Source organism: Gavialis gangeticus, unplaced genomic scaffold (genome assembly GCF_001723915.1).
Source record: "Gavialis gangeticus isolate Ggan-Ray unplaced genomic scaffold, GavGan_comp1, whole genome shotgun sequence".
NCBI lineage: Eukaryota > Metazoa > Chordata > Crocodylia > Gavialidae > Gavialis > Gavialis gangeticus.
In genome coordinates this window covers 48967787-48974504 of record NW_017728997.1, presented here as the reverse complement: position 1 = coordinate 48974504, position 6718 = coordinate 48967787, and positions in this window count along the sequence as shown.

The following is a 6718-nucleotide window of genomic DNA, read 5'->3' as shown; positions in this document are numbered from 1 at the left end:
TGGAGGTTCTTAAAGTTGCACTTTGCAGTCATTGGCAGCTGTACAGCTTGTAGTTGAAAAGCTGCTTCCTGATATTCAGAAGTCTTGTGTAGGGCTTTCTGAACCATGGGAGGAGTGGATAGGTTGGGTCCCTCATTTAGCAGGGCAGGAGTGGTTGGACTTTTCACCTTTGTTCTGGGAATTCTATGGCTAGATGCTTCTGACAAGCTTATCCTGGACAGCAGGCTTTAGTTCTTCAGTATCTGGTGTTGTGGACCTTGCCCAACCTTCCAATACTAATGTGTGTTGATTGGTCCTGGTGGTCTCCTGCATCACAAATGAGAAGTATCGCTTGTAGCTACTACACTTCTACCATGGTATATTTGACACAGGGTGACAATGTGTACGTCCCATCTGTGGCTCTCGTGGAATTCAGGAACCCCATACAGGTAAATTTGGCCATGACCTTGTGTGGGTTGGAAAGTCAGAGGAACCATGGTGCCATCACCTTCTGGATGGTGCAGTAGACTTCATGGACAGTTAATCCAACCAGGGATTTGCCCACTCTAAGATGTTTGGTGATTTGTCTGGATGCTGTTGGGATTGCCATCTTTCAAATGGCAGTTGCCAACCATTTGTTCATGTTTGCAAGCACCTTCGTGTTGGTGGTTTGCCTCTGGAGGGATGAGACTGGCTCTGAGAGAGGTGACTTTACTTAAGGTGAAGTTCTGCTGACACCTGCTTATCCAGGGTCCTCAGGGCTGTTTGCTTGCATCAGTTGCTGGTTGTGCTCCAACTCAGAAGTGGCAATAATCTGTGTGTGGTCCAGAAGAAGGCAGTCTTCCATGCTGTTGTTTATTTTCTCCTTGTTTATTTTTGCTCTTGAACTTACAGACTGTGGAAGACAGCATGGCAAGGCACCTTTCTGTTGCCAGGTCATTGGAATCTTGAGCTTCCAAACTGCAACACAGCAGCTGGCAGAGGCACTTGACAATAGTGCAGTGCATGGCCAGGAAGGTGATCACTGTGCCTTGAGATGGGGACCAGAGTTGGTACTTGGCAGTGCTGATTGGTCAGAGACTAGGGTGAGGGGACAATAAGGGTGTTTTTACACATGCTCCAGGATGAAGGGGGAGGTGCTTTAATTGGAGCCATTAAAAATGTCTAGGGGACGCTTTAACTAAAGCTTGTTCAATGAGCTTTAGTTAAAGTGCCCCTGCCACCATTTTGAAGCATGGGGATGCTGAATGCATGTGTCGTGGAAGATTCTGGAGTATATGAAATGGCACCATCCAGCAGACTCCATGCGTTGGAGCAGACTTATAGCACATGTATGAGTGCTCTAAATGTTCATTTTCTGCTCCTCATAGGAATGCAATGCACTTGAAACTGACCAACTTTTCTGTAGTCAAACTAGATTGCCCTACAGTTGCATGAAGCACAGGCAAGAGGTCGGGAGTAAAATGTTATTAAGCTTTTTTTAAAAAGTGTTGAAATACTTGAAGGGTGTATAAGATACCCCAAAAAATCAAAAGGCAGAAAAACTAACTTAGTGTAATAGACTTCAACAGCTCAATTGCTTAGTTGACCCAAAAAAGAAAATAAATGAAAATGAGAAGTTACATGATTATGGTGTAAATATTTTTTATGCAAGTATACATCTTCACATACAAATCTGTTATGCTCATTTTTCTTGTACGCAACCAGGAGAAAAACAATGGCTGTGCACTGGCAATCCTTAACTTATACTAGTATGATTAGATATGTAACTTTTCTAAAATGATTAATTCTAAGACCTTGTCTTGTTATGTAACTTTTTAGCGGAGTACTCTTGTTTATTGTGTTTATTGTTCAGACGAAACAGAAGAAGTTGCACAGAAACTCTTCAAGTGGTTTTGTGGCTATGCTTCTAACTTTGGTTACAAACTAAATTTGAATCCAAGAAGAAAAAGCTGATGGATGACTGTGTTTTGTTTGTTTGTTTTTTAAGGGGAGAGAGACGGTCATTAAAGCTGTGAATTAATTTCACATCCTTTTAATGATAAAAGAATGGCTAAGTTTTGTTTTTTAGTGAGTATAATTGAGTAATATTTTGAACCAGTGAAATACTATACATGGTTCCTCTAGTTCAGAATTTGGTCATTCATAGGCCCCCTCTGCACATGCAGGTAAAGGCATAACTAGATCTGATGTGTGATCCATACAGTCATACTTCCTGCCATGCCACGTGTGCATGGCAGGAGCTGCAATTGTAAGATTGCATATTACATCAAATAGTGCAGAGTTTTTCAACCTTTTTTTAAGGGGTGTACCCCTTCTGGTGGTCGCTGGATGTAGAGCAGGGGTGGCTTGCACGGGGTGATGGATAGAGAGGTGGTGGCCACTGCATGGGAACTCCCCAACCCCCTCCTCCTTGTTTCCAGGTGGCTGGGTGGTGCCTGTGCAGCCTGCAGAGGGGAGCCACTGCCCTCGTTCCTCCCTTCCCCCCCCCAGCCCTTCTCCTGGGAGGTGGCAGCATGGGGTGGTGGGTGGAGATGTTCCGTCCCCACCCACCTGCATGTACCCCTAGCACCTTTCTGTGTACCCTCAGTTGATAACCCCTGCAATAGTGCCTTATGGCCAGTGTATGAGGAGCCTGATCCTGGGGCTTCCAGCCATGGGGACCATGTGGAGCTGGGACTGAGAATTTCCACAACTGATGTGGGACCAAGAGCCGCAGCAGGTGCAGGGGCATGCGGGACTGAGAGCTGTGGGACACAGCTGCAGTCTCCCAACTGCCAGGATGTGTGGAGCACCCCATGGTAGTCTGCCTACATGTGCAAATGAAAGCTGGATAGAAACCAGTTAAAGTTATTACACATTTTTGATCAATAAGTGTATAACTGGTTGGACCTTTTTAAGACACAATGTAGCTAATCTGAATTTATTGCTCAGTTAACAAGGTAATTGTGCAATAGATGGAATGTTTAGAGTGGGTCATGATGTCCAATTCCAAATGCTTTATAGGAAGGTATAAGAAAAAGTGCAAGAGTTGCTGTGGGTTGTTCCCCTCTACCTCTCTTCTCCTTATCATCAAGATGTCACTGAGGCCAAGCACTTAGTAATATCAGGCATTTTTATTGGTAACAAGAATATCAAGAATTAAAAAAAAAACAAAAAACAAACAAACAAACAAAAAAAAAAACAGAACCACACACCATATTACAGAGTTCAACATGATAACTAACCCCAGAGGGGCTCATCAGCACCTGCACCTGTGGCTTTTGGGCCCTAGGCAGCACTGGCTGTGCTGGCTGCTTGCCCTCTTCTTGAACTGGGCCCTGGGCCCATGTGGAGCCTGGCTTCTGGCACTCACTCTGGCCTGGGGCATGGGCCCATGGAGAGTGTGCTGCCCACCGGCTGCCCATCCCACCTTGGGAGTTGGGGCATGGCAGAGCGTGCTGTCAGCACATGGGTTTGCTGCTTTTCCGTGGGGCTGACTGGGACTCTGTTGCCTATGGAGCGTGCTGGTGGTTGTTGCCCCAGTAAGTGCGGGCCTTGGCCCCGAGTCCCTGCTACAACAGTATTTTACACATACAGCCTGAACCTTTTCCCTCCAAAACTGGGCTATGTATTTTAAGTGGATAAAATTGTTTTCTTTGCTGGAAAAGAGGCACTCCTGGAAACATCATGAATGCCATGCGTTTGTCAGGATGGCTGCTATTTGTGTGTGGCTCAGAAAGGTAAGACACAGAGTCCCTTATTAACCCTCACAGCCATAACTATTGGCTGAGCACTGGAATTCATGCCTGAAGCAGCAAGTGAAATGCTGGTACTGTCTTGATGAGACTTGTATGGAAAAAAACACTTTATTTACAGGAACTTCGTTAAAAAAAACTACTTACAGTAATGAGTTAACATTGTTGCTACTGCCCTTGAAAGGGGCCTAATGTGTGACATGGTATGTCCAGGAAATGCAGAATCCCAGGAGGCAGTCTGCTATAGCAGGTATTTCTTACTGCCTTATCTGACTGTGCCTTGGGATGTCACACCTCCTGGACACCCTTATGATCCCAGGAGGACTTAATCCATGTCATACAATCAACCATGATTCTGGAAAATCCTTTTTCCTATGTTCTGCCTTCCAGAAACAAAGTATATTTTTGTATTTGGGGGTGTGTTTGTTGTATGTGAGAAAATATTAATTTCTCTTTATGTAACTTTTTAGGTGTAATGTCTTTGGAAAGGAAATGTAAAATATGTAAAATCTAACACCATTTTAAAAAAGCTTCTACTGTGTTTATTCTGTGCAGTAAAACATAGTACAGAGCAGGGTTGAGATCCAAATTAGTTTGAAGTAGGCTTACTTGGGCATCATTCTGTCCTGTTTTATGTAGGCATCTTCCCTCAGAGTACTCTAAAATTCAAGCCTAATATGCAGCCTTGAGTTCAGATGCCTAAGCTCCAAGAAAGGAGCAATATGACAAAGTGCCAAATTCTTGGGCATTGACATGTCTTAAGTTGAGACTCCTACAAAAAACTATTTGGATTTGGCTCCTACAAAATTTTTCCATCAGCCCAGTATCCAGGGTATTTCTATACCATCTTGGTTTGCTTGTCCTTGCAACACCATTATGCTATGTTTCCTACATGGATTTGGGGGAGCAAGTAGTATAGGTCTGGCTATATCAGATTTGTTACTTGAGTTCCATTTAGTGATAATTTTGGTTCCCTCTTTAAGGAATCCATATCAGACCAACTTGGTCCATAACATTTTAATGTAAACCTCTGGCTTAATATATTGCATCTAGAATTAGCAGTTCTTAGCTGACCTTGTTGTTCTCAGTGTTCTGTAATGCCGTAAAATTTTCTGGAATTTTCAATAAAAAGTTAACTTCAAAACGTTGATATAGATTCCACAGAGATTACTGAGGTAGTCAAAGCAACTTAAGATGCCCAAGGCTGATATGGGCAGCTGTTCAAATTGTGTAGACCCATTTGCCATCTCCTATTGAACTCAATATTAAAGGCACCACTTAAGGAGTTTTAAGCCTGCCAGTTTGTACAGACACAATGTGTGCTAACCTTTTTTGCAAGTCCTTATGCCTTGTTAAAGAGCAGTTATCTTATCATTCAGGTTGCTGGCAGATGCAATTAATGGTTGAGAGGCTAATACAGTTTCACTGAAATGAGCCCACTATAAGTGAACTTGCTAAACTGGCCTGGGATGCTATTGTGACAATTCAAAAAATCAGAAAACTTGCTATAGTGTTAGGAAATGGATTCCCATAGCTGAAAGGTGCTATGTAAATATTAAGTATAATTATTTATTCTAAAAGTAACAGGGGGAGGCTCAAGATAGAATTGCATAATCTGCACTGAATTGTGTGTCAGAAATCTCTCTCTCAAAGGACTTTTCTTATCCCCATCATTTGGGGTTATTTCCCTAAGTCAGGGGTGTCAGGCATACAGCCTGTGGGCCAGATCTGATCCATAGGCCCCCATTGTGTGGCCCCTGGTGCTGGCTTTGGGTCTAAATTGATCTGGACCACCACTGCAGGCAAGGTCTGAGACGCATGCCGCATGAGACGTGTTCCAGCCACTCTGGGATCTGCTTTGTCCAGGGCATCTGTCCCAGCAACTCCAGGACACACATTGTGCATGGTGCCTGCTCCAAATGGTCTAGACCCAGTACTGTACATGGTGCCCACAGGTTCCATGTGCCATATGGATAAGGACTGGCTGGAGTAGGCACTTTGTGCGGTGTAATTCTGGACCAGCTTCCAGGGCTGCAATATGTGATGCAAATCCTGGAACAGGCACTGTGTACAGCACAGTCTGGCAGGGATGGGTGTTGTGTATAGTGTGGTGCCTGCTGTGGCTGGGTAGACTGTGCCACCTGTGGTGCCCATTCTGGTTGCTCTGGGTTGTGGCTCACATATGGCGCCTGCCCTGGCTGCTTCAAGACCTATGCTGCTTGCAGTGGAGATCCTAGAGTGGCCAGAACAGTTGTTGTGAACACTGGATCTGTCATGGAGGGTTGGGGGAAAGGAGCGTGGACCAGTTCAGTTTTGTTACTCCTGCCCTAAGTTATTGGTCTCTTCCTGAGCCTGATAATGGAACAGCATAAATTTCTGTGGAGTGAAAAGAAGAAATTTTACAAATGTTATTTTCTTTAAAACAGTTCATGTTTAAGATGCAGAAGCTGTTGAAATGATCATATCCAGGAACAGCTGATCTTGTAGCTCTAATCTAAAGTTGAATAATCTAATCTAGTAATGACAGTAAACTCCTTCTTTATTGCTTGCTTTCTTCTGTTTCTTAAGAGGAAATACCAGTCAGAGACAAATTAAGGAAAAACATTTGCATTTCCTTGAGAACGATTGACTTGGCGCGATTTAAACTATTGCATAAGTTGGTAAAGAGAATTTAACTAATATAACGATGATGGGAGTGGGCTGGCTAACTTGGTTAACAGTAGTTTCTAAAAGTGAATTTAGTGTCTTTGATAGAGGTGGACTGAGATATCAGTCTGTATTGGATCGGCACTGATAAAGGGAAAATTGACATTATTGGCCATCAGCTTTTTTTGACCAGTGTAGCCGATTAATGTTACTGATAAATGCAGCATGCATGCACACAGCCACAACATGCATGCAGCCAGGAATGTAGCCTGGCAGTTTAGAGAGCAGCATTTGGCTAGTAAGTCTGTAGGGGAGGGAAGGGCATGGGGGGAGGGTGCAGATCAAGGCTCCCACAG